The sequence below is a fragment of the Squalius cephalus genome, assembly GCF_949319135.1.
Source record: "Squalius cephalus genome assembly, chromosome: 8".
NCBI lineage: Eukaryota > Metazoa > Chordata > Actinopteri > Cypriniformes > Leuciscidae > Squalius > Squalius cephalus.
Genome location: NC_137129.1, coordinates 27,981,108 through 27,998,503, shown reverse-complemented (window position 1 = coordinate 27,998,503; position 17,396 = coordinate 27,981,108). Strand labels below are relative to the sequence as shown.

At 39.7% G+C, this 17,396-nt stretch overlaps 2 long non-coding RNA genes across 2 annotated transcripts; both read left to right on the top strand.

Annotated features, from left to right (window-relative positions):
• Positions 1 to 5,364: 5,364 nt before the first annotated feature.
• LOC307162875 lies at positions 5,365 to 8,449 on the top strand. The gene is made up of 3 exons (XR_013821984.1): positions 5,365 to 5,443; positions 7,186 to 7,383; positions 8,344 to 8,449. It is a non-coding gene; the product is annotated as an uncharacterized lncRNA (long non-coding RNA).
• A 7-nt stretch (positions 8,450 to 8,456) lies between these two features.
• Positions 8,457 to 9,982, top strand: LOC307162876. The gene is made up of 4 exons (XR_013821985.1): positions 8,457 to 8,503; positions 8,578 to 8,673; positions 9,439 to 9,760; positions 9,830 to 9,982. It is a non-coding gene; the product is annotated as an uncharacterized lncRNA (long non-coding RNA).
• The last annotated feature ends 7,414 nt before the right edge of the window (positions 9,983 to 17,396 follow it).

Below are 17,396 nucleotides of genomic sequence, written 5' to 3'. Positions count from 1 at the left end.
ATCACCAGCAGGGTGGATTACTGTAACGGACTCCTCACTGGCCTTCCCAAAAAGACCATAAGACAGTTGCAGCTCATACAGAACGCTGCCGCCAGGATTCTGAGCAGAACTAGAAAATATGAACATATCACACCAGTCCTCAGGTCTTTACACTGGCTCCCAGTTAAATTTAGGATTGATTTTAAAGTATTATTACTGGTATATAAATCATTCAATGGCCTAGGACCTCAATACATTGCAGATATGCTCACTGAATATAAACCCAACAGATCACTCAGATCATTAGGATCATATCAGGTAGAAATACCAAGGGTTCACTCAAAGCATGGTGAATCTGCTTTTAGCTATTATGCCAGCCGCAGCTGGAACCAGCTTCCAGAGGAGATCAGATGTGCTCCTACTGTAGTCACATTCAAATCTAGACTCAAAACACATCTGTTTAGCTATGCATTTACTGAATGAGCACTGTGCCAATGTTCGTCCGACTGTTTGTACTGTACTGTATTTTATTTTTTTATTTTTCTTAACTGTTTTAATTATTCTTATTTCTTTTTATTATTTTAATTTCTTTTATGTAAAGCACTTTGAATTGCCATTGTGTATGAAATGTGCTATATAAATAAACTTGCCTTGCCTTGCCTTGCCTACTTATTAAAGCCAAATCTACTACCGACCAGTCCAGTCTTTGGTTGAACCGTTGAATGTACATTGCTGCCTTAGCAGAGAAAGATTTATGGTACTCGTAGAAAAGAGTCCCACCGTAGGTCATAGCGAGGTCTGAGATAATGGCTAAATAAGTGTCTAGTTCTAATCTGCGCTCTGGATTGACTTCACATATAATGTCTCTGAAAACTCCGAAAGCCACGTTAAACTCAGGCATGGTTAGACAATTAGACAGCCGCTGGTCATTATCTTTTAACATGACAGATACATCTCCGCAGTCAACAATGCGCTTATCTTGGTTCTCTGAACACAGCAGGATTTTGACCAGATTGATATCGTTACCTGCGAGGAAATGGGCGCACAGCTGGGAAGAGATAGCAGCGGCCGGTGGAAAAAAAGGAGTTCCGGTGGTGGATGCTGGAAGAGCCGTGGCTAGGGATCTGCGCGGTAGTAGGAGGTCAGCAGGTCCAGTGAATGATGCTAAAAGAGAGCTGCATCTGCAGCAGCAACGGGAGCCACGGGAGCAGCAGGCACTGATGAAGTTGAAGGCTGATTTTCCAAGGCTTGGATCCTAGTGTCTAAGCTAGTGAGGGAAATTTGAATGTTCTGAAGCGCTGAAAGCACGGGATCCTCTGTAGATGCGGTGTTGCTGGAACTCTGATCCATCCTTTTCTTCTGGGCCTGTGGGTTGGTGGAACGAGAGGGGTGCTTTCGTTTGGCAGTAGCTTTCCTGAATCCAGAGGGTGTTGGAGTCGATGGGGTTTTCCAGGAAGAATTGGAAGAGTTCTTCATGACTGATTCCAAGAGGAGACTGAATGTTGTGGTTGTACAGCGTCGTGAGAATTTTTTCAACAGGCCAGTCGGCTATAACGAGCAGAGGAGTAGTTTTGTTGGCCAGACGCGAACTTCTCCGTATACTCGGGGCGTTGTCCGGATCTAAATCCTCGCTGGCGTTTTCTAAGAAAACTTGTTCTTCGTCTGAATCCAGATCAGACATGGTGAGTAATGTAACTACAAATGCTAAAAATAGCAGTTTCCTCATTGCCGAAGTTTTTATTTTAATTTGCAGCCATGCAAGTTTAGATGCGAGCAGCAAGCTATGTGGGAAATGCTGAAGGAGTGTGAGATTTATGTGTGCCGCTGAGATAGATGTCAACACCGGATTGGACCACGTCATGAACAGCTGGCTAACAGCTGATGCGGGCTTGGCTGACGTGGCCTGCCTGAACTAACGCGATGCTTGATATCTGTCAGTCCATCCTGCCAGAGCACAAGGCCAAATTCCCTGATGTTATTGACTCAGTGCACCGTCTTGGCCAACTAAAGAAAGGTGCCACCAAGCCTCGAGGGATAATTCTACAGTTTGGTGCTCGTATTTACGGCGACACTGTCTGGAAGGCTGCAAAGAAGTCCACCTTCCTGCAAAACAACAAGCTAAGTTTAGCCGAAGACCTGTCCCCAGCAGTCAAAGAGCGAAGGATGCAACTGTGGTCACTGGTGGCTAAAGTGCGAGAACAAGGGAAAGCTGCTTACTTCGTGGGAGGTCGAGCCTTTGCCAACGGGGCTGAACTGTTTCCAGATACCTGAAAGTGGTAAACGTCACACCTGTCAACATGTGCCTTAAGCCAAGTTAAGCTATAATTTCCTAAATGCTTTTCATTCACTGTGTGTATGTTTTTTTTCCTGAGAAACGCTATATTTTTCAATTATTTGTATAAGGGTTGTTGAGCACTTTAAAGGGGGGGTGAATTGCTGTTTCATGCATACTGAGTTTTTTACACTGTTAAAGAGTTGGATTCCCATGCTAAACATGGACAAAGTTTCAAAAGTTAAGTTGTACGTTTGAAGGAGTATTTGTGTTCCAAAAATACTCCTTCCGGTTTGTCACAAGTTTCGGAAAGTTTTTTTCGAGTATGGCTCTGTCTTACGTAAGATAGAGCGGAATTTCCTTATATGGGTCCTAAGGGCACTTCTCCGCGGCCGCGCGCGCACTCGCAGACCAGAGAGAGAAGAGAGCGAAAGCAGTACGTTACCTCAAAGCGCTATGCTCGGCTTTTAGGGAAGTCAATGTCACCAAAGAAGTGGGTTTTTGGTTGGCAGGGCAAGACAACCCTGCACAGATTCCCAAAGAACCCAGCGCTAAGGGACCAGTGGATGGAGTTTGTTTTTTCGAAGCATCAACGGAGGTTGTGCACGACTCTTTGTTCCCTGCATTTCGACGATGATTGTTTTATAAACAAAGCCCAGATCGACTTATTTGCAGATCGTCTAATGCTTAAGGATCGAGCAGTAACGGTGAGTAAACTACTTCAAATGTCTCTCTGTGTTGTTGTTAGATCAGTTAGCACAGCTATAGCACACCGCCCACACGGCCCGCCCCCAGCCGCTCGGTTTTTTCCGGAAAGACTCGGTACAGCCAATCTTTAACTTATAAATATAATAAAACTAAAGACGTTTTGGAGATATGAAGGATGCAATACTACTCTATAGGTACTCAAGATTAACAGGAGATTGAGTGAAAATGAGCATTTCACCCCCCCTTTAATGACACTCAACTGAATATGTTTACAAGACAACTTCTATTACATCCTGTTCAATTATTTGCAATGGCTAGCATTTTATGTCTGTTAATTGCTAATAACTGGTATGTGTTAAGCTGTCGACTGAGAACCTAGGTATCTCCTTAGTTTTCACTGTTTCACTAAGTTTCGCTATGCACCTTTTATTTAAGTTAATTGGTGCAGCTCCTTTCAGTAAGGTTAAAATCTAATTTCATCCGAACTTTACTTCTTACATTGTTCTATCTGTTGTTGTTACGTCTGTTACGTCTATCTGTTGTTGTTACGTCTTACGTCTTAAATACGTCTTTATCTATCATTACTCTCAATGCCAGGGGGATAAGGAATATTGTTAAGCGCAAGATGTTATTTTTGTTTGTCAAGCAGCACAAATCTAAATTTCTTTTTCATTCAAGAGTCACAATCAGTTCCAGACGATGGTAGATTATGGAGATCCCAATGGGGAAATGATCTGTGGCAGGCTCATGGGTCTGAACATTCTGCTGGTGTTGCGACTCTAAAATATAATTTTCCAGGGACTATCCTTTTATCTGTCAGTGATACATCAGGTCATCTTCAACACGATGAGGTTAAATCAGAAATAAAAAATCTAATACTGAAGTTTTGGAATAAAGCAAAGTCCGAGGATGCTTTTGGTAGCAATTGGGAACTTCTGAAATTTGAAACTGGCCAATACTTGAGGAATTATGGTAGTATCTTATGCAAAATCATAAATTGGAGGAAGAAAAAGTGGTCTCTAAAATAATTTCCTGGTACCAGAAGGACCCTGCAGATATATCAGAAGAGGAATGACTAACTTTAAAGGGGCTATATGCTTTTTTCTGAAATTTAAACTCGCGACTGACACCTGTGGCCAAAAAACGGAACTGCTCTTCCTTTCTGCTCGCTCTCGTACGTGCACACTTCACAAGTCATCCGCTGCAAAGAAGTCAACATTATGTTTACAGAGGTAAGAACAGTCAAATACATATATTGTTTGAGAAACTAAGTTTGTTTGCTGACTAGCGGTGGTGGCAGAGTGATCTGAAACGTTTAACATGAACGCGCTTGACATCACATCCGGAGACAGCGCGCGAAAAATCCGACCCGACAGAAAATAGGAAAAATAGGATACAGGCTTATAGGTGCACCCACTGTGAGCTGACAAGGTGTCAGTATGCTCATCAGGAGATGTTTGAGTCATACATGGTCAAATAAAAAGGCTATTGTTACGTTTATTTTGGGGAAAAAGTTGCATATAGCCCCTTTAATTTCAGAACAACTTAAACTAAATGAGATTTACTCCAACAAAGCAAAAGGTGCCTTTATAAGGTCAAGAAAAAGGTGGATTGAAGAAGGGGAGCATAACTGTCATGATTCTCGTAGAAGCAGAGACGGTAGTCGGATCTAAATGCAGCAGTAGACTTTAATTGACTCAGAACAGGATAAACTCAGAATTGACTCAGAACAGGATAATCTCAGAACGGGCAACAGGTACACACAGAACCTACATGCAACCACTGAAAGCAACTACAAACAATCACTGACCAGGAACAAGAGCAAACACAGGGTTTAAATACACAGAGGGAATCAGGGAAACGAGACACAGCTGGGGCAAATGAGAACAACGAAAGGAATCATACAAACTAACAAGACAACACACCTGAAACCAGGAAACTAATGATTAAACAAACTAGGGATAATTAAATACAATCAACACCGACAGAATCAAGAAGACTGAAAGAAATAAAACAAAATCCAAACACAAACAAACACATGACAAAACAGACCCTGGTCATCACAATAACTCTGCCTATTTTTTCGGCTTAGAAAGATATCATGGGAAATTTAATTTAATCCAGCAACTTAATATTAACGATACTGTAACTGATAATTCAAAGAGCATGTAAAATGTAATTGATGAGCTTACTAAAATGATTAAGTAAACTTAACTTACTTTATTAAGTTTGTTGACATTACTTAGTTTAACTAAGTAATTCCAACTTTTTCCCCACACAAAGTGCTTAAACTCAACTTGTTCATTTAGCTCAACTTAAAAGTTTAAGTATTGTGAATGCACCAGATATACAGTAGGTGGCGGTAATAATCCAAAGGAGTGAGAGCTCATTAATTGGACGAAGAAGAAGACTACACATGCTTAGTTACTTGGTTCAGATAGCCGGTTCATTAATTTGCACGTGGCTGGATGAGAGCATGATGAGGTGAGTCTCTTTTTTTATAGTTTAACTGCTACATTTTCATTACAAAATAACAATATACCAATCAAAGTTCATAAACAGTAGTATTTGTTAAAATATTGATATAAAATCGATGGATGACGTTGGATTGCTCTTAGCAATCTAACAATTGGTAATCGTCTCGCTTTAAAGTAGGGTTGCCAACTGTCCCGAATTAGGCGGGACGTCCCGTATTTTGGGCCTAATTTATTTGTCCCGTGCGTGACCTCCCGTGTCCCGTTTTTTGACAAGCTGATCTAACCACTGACTGATACAACAGCAACAGCAGCAGTGCTGACCACGACACTTGAGAATGATCACCGACACCTGTCATCATCCAATCACAGCTTTTTTTAATCACTGTTTTGAGACAAATCATTGTTTGATTTGCGAACATAATCCTCTGCCGTCTGGTCGCTTCCGCTTCAAGCCGGACTCGTCTCGCGCTAACGGTAATTTCCTTTTACTGTCCACGTTTTGATTTCGGCAAAACAATTTTGGCGAATGCAAACAACGTTATTATTGTTCATTAGTCTAACATCCAGCCACGCAAGAAAACATGTAATCTACCTGAAGGAATAATATGCTCAAAAAACATTTCTGATTATTATTAATGTTTAAAAAAAGCCTTAGAAAGTAAATAGAAAGCTTTTGTAACATTATAAATGTCTTTACTGTCACTTTTGATTAATGTAATGCATCCTTGCTGAATAAAAGTAGGCAATTACTTTCTTTAATTTTTTTCCCAAAAAAATAATCTCCCAAACTTTTGAACTGTAAGCCTATATAATGTTAAAAAGCTTTCTATTTTAGATAAATGCTGCTATTTTGAATGATGGTTTGTTTGTAATGTGACATTTTTTTATGTATGACATTAAAATTATTTTTAGAATTAAATACATAAATAGGTAAAGCAATACAAATGTGTTTATGTCTGATAACCTTTTAAACACATATTTAACTGCAGACACTGAAATGACGTACAGTTTTGAGTGTCCCTCATTTTCCTATAAATAACCACGATTGTCCCGTATTTTCCTTTTCTGAAGTTGGCAACCCTACTTTTAAGATAAACGTGTTTTAGGTCAACAGACAAGTTACAGAGGTGGATAGAGTAACAAAAACTTGTGTAAATTATTAGTTGAAGTTACAGTCTTAATAATTACTTGAGTAAAAGGAAAAGGTATGCAATGGAAAAGTAACAAGTTTATAATTAGTGTTGATGTTTATATATATAAACAACTCTTTTCAGATTAGTGATGGACGAGTGAAGCTCTTTACATGAGTAACGTTACTCATACCTGCAATTGAACATTTGAGCATAGTATACAGGATTTTTGCCTTCTGTTCTAAAATACATACAATAACGTGTAAGGTTATATAGGCCTATTCTGTAAGCACGTGTGTCTAAGCGACATTGTTTTTGTTTTTTCTTAAGACTAAAAACTCATTCTGATTTTAAACACCTCACGTGCCTTCAGACCATACTGAACAAATTAGTGATTCGTGAGCCAGTTTAGATCGCCTTTCTCTGTTTTCAAACGAATCAACCCAAAAACCATTAATTCAATGCCTTAAAATGCAAAAGAATGTTAAATAAGAGATGTGCTGCAAAGAAACCAATATTTTATGCAAGTTTTTAAAGTGGATGCTAAAAATAATGTTTTTACAAATTGCTTGTTACCATTAATCCATATACTTTGTTAACTCGGTTATCTTTTTTGCAGAAGTTTGTTTCTTTGAAGAGTGCAGTGGACATGCAGTGGAAGTGTAAGTTCTGTGTTTATTTCTGTGAAAAGAGTTCTACACTGATAGCACAGTACATGGACATAACTTTTTCGCTAAGAAGAAAAGAGTTGGTTGAAAAGGAGCCTTCAGTAAAAGAGACTTTACAAAGATGGCCAGCACTCTTCAGAGAAAGTCAGGTAATTAAGACACATTTTATCTAGGGCATGTAAAATGTTTTAAGTCTTAGGGCCCTATCTTGCACCCAGCGCAATTGACTTTGTACACCGACGCATGTATCATTCCTATTTTGCACCCGCGCAAAGCGCGTTTTTTCCTCCACAGAAGCACGTCGCTAAACTAGGGAATGAACTTGCGCTCCCTGGGCGGTTCAGCGCAAAAAAGGAGGCGTGTTCCAGCGCAAACGTTCCTTCATGCTATTTTGCAGGTTTAGAAAACAGTTGCGCCACTAACCAGGAAAAAATGGTTTAAAGTCAGTGGCGCGTTGCGCATGTTATTCATATGCTATTTTAAGGGCGCATGCTTGGCCATAATCAATGTAGCGTGTGCACAACGCGCATACACTTTGATTCTCTCATCTACACAGAAGCAGCAGTTTTCATTTTTGCAAATCATACATTATTACGATAGATAGATAGATAGATAGATAGATCATTTATTATAAAAGCATACATCTAGCTTACACATTTACCCAAATTATCATACGCCTTTTTAACCGAAGTTAATTTGGGTGGGTTTCTCCATCCCCAACGTCCCTGACGAGAGCGTTGCTCTCCTCGGCTGTGAACCGCTCCTCGCGTGCGTCTGGCAAACCCGCCGTTATAATAGGAATCCGCTTTAGAACAAGCGCGCCTGCTCTTAAAGGGAATGTGAGATGACGCTCTGATTGGTTTATTTCACGTTACGCCCAAACTGGTTTATTTCACGTTACGCCCAAACCACACCTATGAATAATGAAGCTCTTCAGACCAACCCATTTTAGATTTGCGCCTGGCGCAAGAGTCATTTATCCCGCCGGGAAAATAGCAACAGCGCCAAGACCCGCCCACAAAGTTACTTGCGCTTTGCGCGTTGACACTTGCGTTTCAGATCGTTAAAATAGGGCCCTTAATGTGCTTCTTTTGTTCTCCTTTTCGTAGATTATTGCTGAGTTCAACCGGATCACAAGCAAAAACCTCAAGCAAGAATTCTTCTCAGCCCTTGATAAACATACTTCTCGTTTTCTGGAAGTTTTCGAATCAAAGAAAGGTACAGCTGGAAAAAAAGCTCTCGGAGTTTCTAATGCAAATGAAGTCTGCAGTAAGTGTTTTTTGTCAAGTTTAAAGTGATCTGTTTTCACTGCTGAGCTTGATGTTTTATGTATTATTTCTTAGAACATCACTGATGTCACTGCTCGACGGACAGCAGTTCTCCGTGGTCTTGCGGTCCTTCTTGGGGAAGACACTACAGACTTCTTCCATACATGCTTTGTAAGTATTCTTCTAATTTAATATCTGTAAAAAGTGCTACAAGAAGAATGTCCCAATTTTTGTGTCAGCATTACGTTTATTTAAGAGATCTTATATAAAGCACATAGAAGATAGATAAAATGCAAGTAAAATATATTCTTTGTTTTCCATAACATTTGATCAAATAAATCTTAATGTGGATGAAACCGTTTTCAAAGTATAAAAATCTCATATAGAATAGTGTCTTGAATTTTTCCAATTCAATTTCAATCCAACTACTCAGCGCAAAGAGGTCTGTATATATAGCCATTCTTTACCTATGTCCCGTGACAGTTTTAGCAGCATCCCTTCTCCACCCTATCGCCTCACTCTGCTGGTACAGACGGTTTAAGCAGTAACAACAAAAATGCCTTTCGATGACCAATAATTAGTGTTAAATAAGTTAAACATTAAAAGGATAGGGAAAGGATCTCATTTTGTTACAAACCTGTATAAATTTCTTTGTTCTGATGAACACGAAGGAAGATATTTTGAGGAATGTTTGAAACCAAACCGATCATGGGATGGATGTAAATGTTTTACTAAAGACATTGCTATTAAATGTTTCAATGATTCTTTTGCTGAAAAGATCCAAATTATCACTGACAATTCCCACTGAAGCCCTGTTACAAATTTGCTAGTTACTTAACAGCACCTTAAGCAGTTTAAATTTTTAAAAGGAACATGCACTTGTTTGCGTTTGGAATATAAGAATGTATTTTAATATTGCTTTTCTGTCTTTCTTAGGACATTGATATTGTTGCACCTCAAGTATCAATAGGAATTCTCACTGTGGTGCCAGAGGACAGCCCCATGTCTCCACAAGGTTTGCCATTGGAGGTCACTGATACAGCAATAATTTTGGAGGGTGTTATAGCAATGGATGGACTTGAGAATGTTCCACATGCCATGTGTTTTGTTTTTGGGCTGATCTATGCTTTAAATATGGAGTACCCTTCACAGCTTAAAAACACTTTTGAGTTCATTCAAAGGGTTTTTCTTTCCCTGGGGCACAAATCTCTCAAGCCAAAACTGCAATCACTAAAAAACCTACTGTTTTAATGTATTTGTTTGTTTCTGATGGCAGAAACAAGACCATGTTACTGTAGGTCTGTTGTTGCATTTTTTTTTTTTTTAGTTTTAATCAGTCACCTGCTAACCTAGATACAAAACCAAAACTCCAGTCACTAAAAGCTTTGTAGTCAAGAATTTGTTCAATATGTTTTTAATAGCAGAAACAAGACTGCCTTAGGTCTATTGTTGCCTTTTGGGTGTTGTATCCAGATTGATGGGTGACTGATTAAAAATCTCACAAGACCGTGTTGCAGTAGGTCTGTTGTTGCATTTTTTGGTGTAGTTTTAATCAGACACCTACCAACCTGAATGCAAAACCAAAAACTTTATTTAGTCAAGATGTGTTTGTTAGTAATAACAGAAAGATTTAGTCTTGTGTCTGTTATTGGATTTTGGGTGTTGTATCCAGGTTGATAGGTGACTGATTAAAACAAATCCAACTAAAAAAACATCTGTTGTTTTAATCAGATTTGAGCTGATTGCAGAAACAAGACTGTTGTTGTAGGTCTGTTTTTACACTTTGGATGTATAATTTTGTCATCCTGGATACAAATCCTAAAAAGCAAAACTGTAATTGTTGCAATTCTGACGTAATTTGTGAGTTTTATTTAATCAACTGTCAGCCTGGATACAAAAACCAAAACTGCAGTAACGAAACTTGTTTTTCATATGTTTGTAATAGCAGAAACAAGACTGTCTTAGGTCTATATTTGCATTTTGGGTGTTGTATCCAGATTGATGGGTGACAAATCCCTATACCCACAACAAAAATGTCTGTTTTAATCAGTTATCTGTGTGTTTGCAGTAACACAAATGTTTTATTGTAGGGTTGATTAATTGGTTGTTTTAATCACTCACCATCAACCCTTTTTGCTTTAAAAATGCTTTCTTAAAAATGTGAGGCAATCGGTTTCCTTAAATTTACTAGTAAAGTGAACACTAATAATAAGTTACCTCAACTAATGCTTTTGAGTCACCAGTACTTAATTGTACTCGATGATTAAGTTTAGTCTACAAATACTATTTAGTTTTGCCAACTTAAAATGGATACTATACTATACTTAATGAATATGTTTAATTTACAAATACTATTTAGTTTTACCAACTCAAAAGAAATGCATTACTTTACTTACAAATTTAAGGCAATCGGTTTCCTCACTTTTTTAAAGGAGTCATAACCTAGTATTACCTTGTATACCTACTGCTGTATTATAGTCTTTCAGGCCCTTCTAAAAAAGAAAAGTGGAAAAAAAATAAACACAGAGCTCCTCAGACCCTTATTTCTGAAGACGTTATTGTCTCGCGAGATCTGATGCGATATTTTGGCTGTCGTGGACGGTCATTTTAATAATGCAAATGAGGGGTGCGTTGATTGGTTGCAGGAAGGAGGGGGGTTGACACCGCAGGTAATGCTTTAGCATATCATTCCAAAATGACATCATGGTGCAAGTTGTGAATGAACCCGACCTGGCCGCGACCGGCTTCCCGGCCAGTGTACAATAATAGCCGAGTTCATGATGATCTCAGTCATTTGTTTTTTGCAAAGTATGTTAGCAGCCATTCCCCATGTTTACCTCGAAGCTAATACTCCCGCCAGTGTTGTGCCTGAACGCGTTCATTGAACGATAGTTCATGAACTCGTTCATATTTTGGGCGAACGTGAACTGAACGCATTACTGCCTGATGAACGTTACTGTGAACTCATTCATTCTGGTGTCTGAACGCCACGCTCTCTCAGTTTAACTTCGTTCAGTAGGATGCCGGATTTCTATAAAGCCTTCCAGGCGAAAACACACCTAAAACACACCGTAAACCGGCCTCAATATGTACCGGAAAAACACCCAATCTGGCAACACCAGCCACCAGTGTCCATTGACTCTCTTGTTCGATATCGTTCATCAAAATGAACAAATCTTTTTTCGAGTCATTTCGTTCATTTAAGGGGCTTTAAATGTTACTATTAACTGGCAAATTCCCCGAACACATCAACCTACGCAATCTTGATCATATTCTGAATTAAGAAATCATTATAATGCAGTCAAAAATCGTTTACAGGGAACATAAATAATTACTTCACCTCGAGTCTTTCGTTTATTTGTCTAGTGACAGACGCAATAGCATACAATAGCCGCATTAGCAGTTAGCTGCTGTTTGTAACACACAGAAGAGCAATAAAAACAGTCTTACCGTTTCAATTGCAGGCAATTTTGTTGGAATGGTGCTTTTCCCGAGCTTCGATGACAACTTTGCCTGATATTGCCCCAAATTTGTGAAGGATTCCGGCGTACAATGTTTAGCACAGCACAAACACCTAACGATAAGCCAGTGGGAAGGGTTGAAGGAACCGCGTCATTAAAAATGAATTTAATCCACTGGTCCCTGATAGCTAGGTCCGTTCTTGGTAGAGAAAACACATTTACATGTTGATTCTGACAGTCAACAACAGAGCAACTCACGTGTGCACTACGTTTCTGCATCTTTCGCGACTGAATATGAGGGGGAGAGGGGAAGGGCGGGCTTCCTGCTGCGGTGTCCATATATGGTATATCCTGCCCCGTCTTGACGTCAAGACGGGGCAGAAATCAAAATCTCGTTTTTTAGTGCGCATGCACGTGGGCTATTTTACAAACCCTGAGGTAAACAAACGCTTCACTTTTAAATATCGGCTTCCCGGCCAGTGTATAATCATTATGCAATCATAACATACATTGATTCTCGTGGAAAAGTGAAAATTGCAGGTTATGACTCCTTTAAGTTAAGTTAACTCAACTCATTACATTTTACAGTGTAGCTGTTTTCTGTGGGGACTTCTATAGAAATTTATACAAGTCCAAATATTGCCATCAATCAACCACTACATTCTTGAACTCTCTTATCGTCACTCCAATCTCTCAAGATGATAGGAAACTCTGCGATGACCCTATAACCTTGCAGGAAATAACTTTTGCAATTGAACATTGTAAAACTAACAAATCTCCTGGTGTTGATGGTGCCAAGAGTTTTTGATGTACTCTGCAGAGTTTTATCAGGCTTTTACAAAAGATTTAGCTCCCTTTCTACTTGAATAATATTAGAAAGTGTTGGAAAAGGTTCTCTACCTCCTTCGCTGACCCAAGGCTTAATTACGTTAATCCCCAAACCCAAAAAGGATCCACTGTTTATAGATAATTGGCGACCTATTTCATTGCTGAACACCAGTGGTGGAAAGAGTACTAAATATGTCATGTATTGTCATGTCTTGTCATGTTATGTCTTGTTCTTGATCTTTCTCTCTACTCTGTCTCCCTCTGCTGGGGTTTTGACGTTACTGTTTCTTTTCGCTTCTCCCTTCCTCCAGCTGTTCCTCATCTTCTCTAACTACCTCGTTTACTCTCTTCCCACCTGTTTCCTCTCCCCTCTGATTAGATCCCTATTTCTCTGTCTGTTTCTGCTTCTTTCCTTGTCGGATTCTCACTTGATTTTCTCATGAAAGAAACGAACACAGTCCTGTCTGTCTTGTCCGAGTCCTGTCCTGTTGGCATCTGCCTGGTGAGCGCTATCTGTACCATAATAATCATCTTGATCTTTGTATTCTGTCCAGTTCATCTGATGCTGAAAGAGATCTGCTAACTACTGTAGTGATCTGAGCCTTGTCAACACTGAGAGACCCGCAGCCTTTCGCCGTTATCAGTCATCTCTGTCTGCCGTCAAAAGAGACTCTTATCTTCTCTGATTTTTCTTGCTCAAAAGTATTTTTGTTTTGTTTTTTATCGCCCTCTCTGCGGGTTGCCTGTTTTACCATTATCTCTCAAGAAGAGGATTTGTGTTCTACATTATTGCCACCCAGTGTTGCTACCCTGTGTTCTCATTAACCCTCTGAGGTCGGCAAACGCGCGGGCGCGTTTTGCTGGATTTTCTCCACATTGTAGCACTATAAACTTAAATTACTCCGTCATTTATGGTCATACAGAAAAAAGAAATATAAAAAAAGAATCTGTGATATTTCTACTTTTGTATGTGTCCACTTACAATCAAATCAAAACATTGTGCTTTTGTAAAATAAAGAAAATAAACAGGGTGTGCGTTCTGCCTCTCAGTCGCGGTGAACTTTTTTTTCTTAAGCACGTCTATAAACTGAAACAAAACTCAGCGAATACTTGTCACACATTTATGAGCCATACACCTTTATAAACATTTAAGTGTGTACTTTTAAATGATCTGGTTCAAAACGAAAACAAATATTTTCTGTTTAAGTAATTTGTATAAAACCAACAAGATGTCCAGCTTCTCAAACGCTTGCTCATTACAGTTAATTTGGCCACGCCTACTCGCGCAAAAGATATTCACATTCAAATCTCCACATGGAACGCGAACGCGCTCGTTAACTCAACAACAAAACACCAAAACACTTCACTTCACTTTTCGTCGAGTTTGAAAGACGCGCCTGAGCTTACATTGGATTTAGGCTACCTCAGAAGAAGAACGCGATTTGAAGACAAGAAAGATTTAAGGTAAGAAATTCTTACATATTAGTTTGTTATTGTTGCATAAATGTCACATTGCAGTTGAACTGTTGCTAGAAATATGGGGAATATTATAATGTTTAGACCCGTGTTTACTGTTAGGCCTACTGTGTTTGTGGATATCTGGTCAAACGTAGATATGTATGGTAACCATAATGTTTTATATTTGAGCGCGATCGCGTTTGAATGTATCAGATTTTGCAGCGCGATCGCGTTTGAATGTATCAGATTTTGCAGCGCGATCGCGTTTGAATGTATCATTTGAAAATTTGAAAAGCAAAACACACCAAACAGCTTAATGTTTTTACTATTATCTCATTTCATATCATCATAACGAATGGAAACATTTGAAGTAACATGATAATCAATATATTTTTCTCTAGCTTGGTTGTTACTGAAATATTTTGGAAGATTTATACTGCTATCTATTGTTATTATTATTTTACCCAGCACTGCACATAGCCTATGCCTACAAGGCACAACAAACCTGGTGTTCATTATATTGTTGGAAACATTTGTGTGTGTGTGTGTATTTTGTGAATTTTAAAAAGCAATTTTAACCAGAAAAATCTAATATTTATTTCCAAAATCATGCAGGCCTTTCTCTTGATATCAGTATGTTCACTTTTTTTTCAGGGCCCAGATGCCACTGAGTCCTGCCGACTTCAACATTCACATGAGTCTCTGGAACATGAACATGGTAAAGTGAAAATCAAACACCTTGGAAATTAAAGGTAGGCCTATGTACAACGTTTTTAGGAATGGCACAAAGGTCTCTGTCTTTCAATAAGTGCTTTTTTGCCATTTGTTGTGTCTATTTGGATTATGTTGTGTAAATAAATCCAAATAATCTAAAAGCCATTATTTTTTAAATCTCCTCATTTACAGTATTGTGCAAGGTTGCTCAGAATGATAGGGGCCTGATAGCTCCTAATAGGGCCGTTAGGGGAGGTTCTTTGTCTTTCTCAGGTGAGAAAAGCCATAACGTACACTAACCATGTTCCGTACACTAACCATGTTCCGTACAGATGACCTTTTACCGCCGATCGCTGATTAAATAATTCCGGTTCATACATAATATATATATGTGTGTCATCATCATTTCTCCCTCTTTCACCTCGGAACACGACAGAGACCCTCCCACCATTTGTTCTCGTGAGATTTCAGTAAGTTTGTTAGGTGCGCCCCCTGCGCTTTAAAATGGATGGTGGGCAAGCTAAACGTGAGGCTGCCGCTTGGGTGGGGAGACAACTAGAGCAGCGAAAATGTGCATTTCTATTTAATTGATGCTTCTCACAGCACTATAATCTTTATGAAATGAATGTTATGTTATCACAAATTGTTAAATAAATGACCTTTTGTTGAATAAATGCTTTGAAATGGGAATATTTAAACGTCAATTGTGGGCGATGACCACTTGGCGCCACCCTCCACCTGAGACGTGCAGCAGGCGCTGTTTGCCCATCATCCTGCGCAGAGATGATGTTTATATTCATAAAAGATCAATTAAGTTAGCGTTACTGCATTAATTTTGTTCTTTACATTTTTAATCGTCATGCTTTAATAAATTAAACGAACTTAGTTAAAACTCAATTGATTGTGTTATTTCTTTGCCAAAAGTTTTTAACATTAACAAAGTTACACACAAGGATAGGATATTCAGACATTCAAGTTATTTATTTAATAAGATTTCATACATCAAGTTATCTAATATAATAAAAATACTTTGTGAACATAATTTTATAAACAATCACTTGAAGTTAAGGTTAAATTAACATTACATGATTAACATAATATCATATTTCAAAGGAAAGTCAGTTACAACAAAAGAAAGATGTCAGGAAAGAAAAAACAGTACACCAAGGAGAAGTTACAGGAGGCAGTTGAGGAAGTAAAGGCAGGGGCAAGTCTAAGAGCAACAGCAAAAAAATTTGGCATTCCCCACACCACTCTTCAGGACTATACAAAAAATAAATATGTCCACAACCCTCATCCTAATTCGGCCCTGACACCTGGAGAGGAAGAGGCTCTTCTTTCTTTTATATTCTGGATGGCGGACCATGGCTTCCCAGTGACAAGATCCCTTGTCAAGGTGCTGGCTACTGGGATCATTAAGGAGAGTGGCAGAACAGAGACCACCACTGTAAACCTGGAGAAGGGGCCAAGTGATGTGTGGTGGTCCAGGTTCAAGGCCCGCCATCCAGAATTGGCCTCAAGGACGGCAGATTCCCTGGACCGAGCCAGAGTCCATGGTGCTACACCAGAGGCCATTGAAGGTTTCTTCAAACTATACGAGGCCCTTTATGAGAAGCACAGTTTGGAGGACAAGCCACATCTCATCTATAATTGTGATGAGACCGGCTTTGGAGACAAACCTCGGTCCAGGGAGAAGGTCCTATGCCAGACTGGGAGAAAACACATTTATCAGCAGCAGCAGACGACAAGGGAGCACATCACGGTCCACTGCTGTGTGAATGCAGCCGGGGACAGCATTCCACCCTTTGTCATTTACCCCGGCTGCCTCCCAAGCAACGCCTATAGGCTGGATGGGCCCCCCAACGCCCTCTATGGGATTCAGGAAAAGGATTACATGGACTCGGAGCTCTTCTTGAAATGGCTCCACCATTTTATCAGGTATGCTCCTGAGGAGAGACCACTAATTTTAATCATGGACCAACACGAAACGCATGTTTCCAGGGAAGTAATCATGTTCTGCAGAGAAAACAACGTTGAAATTCTCTGCCTACCTGCCCACACCACACACATACTACAGCCCCTGGATATTGCGGTTTTCAACCCACTGAAGACCGCTTTCTCCACCATGGCGTCCAGGATGGGTCTGGTGCGAGGGGACATCGTTGTGGGGAAGAGGCAGTTCCCTTTCAGTCGCTCACGTTCGACGTAACGTCGACGTGACAACGTAATTGGGATCACTTCAGGGAGCCCTATCAACTTCGAGTGTCTACAGAACGAGCCAATGAACGTTGGCGTGCGTGAATCGCGCCACGCGCCCCCGCCCCGCAGCGCGGGTATAAACAGGAAGCGGGCGCACGCACACATTGTCTTTCACTTCGGAGCCGAGTTTCTATGAGACTTTTTGTCTATCAGAATCAGCCTTTGAAGACTTCA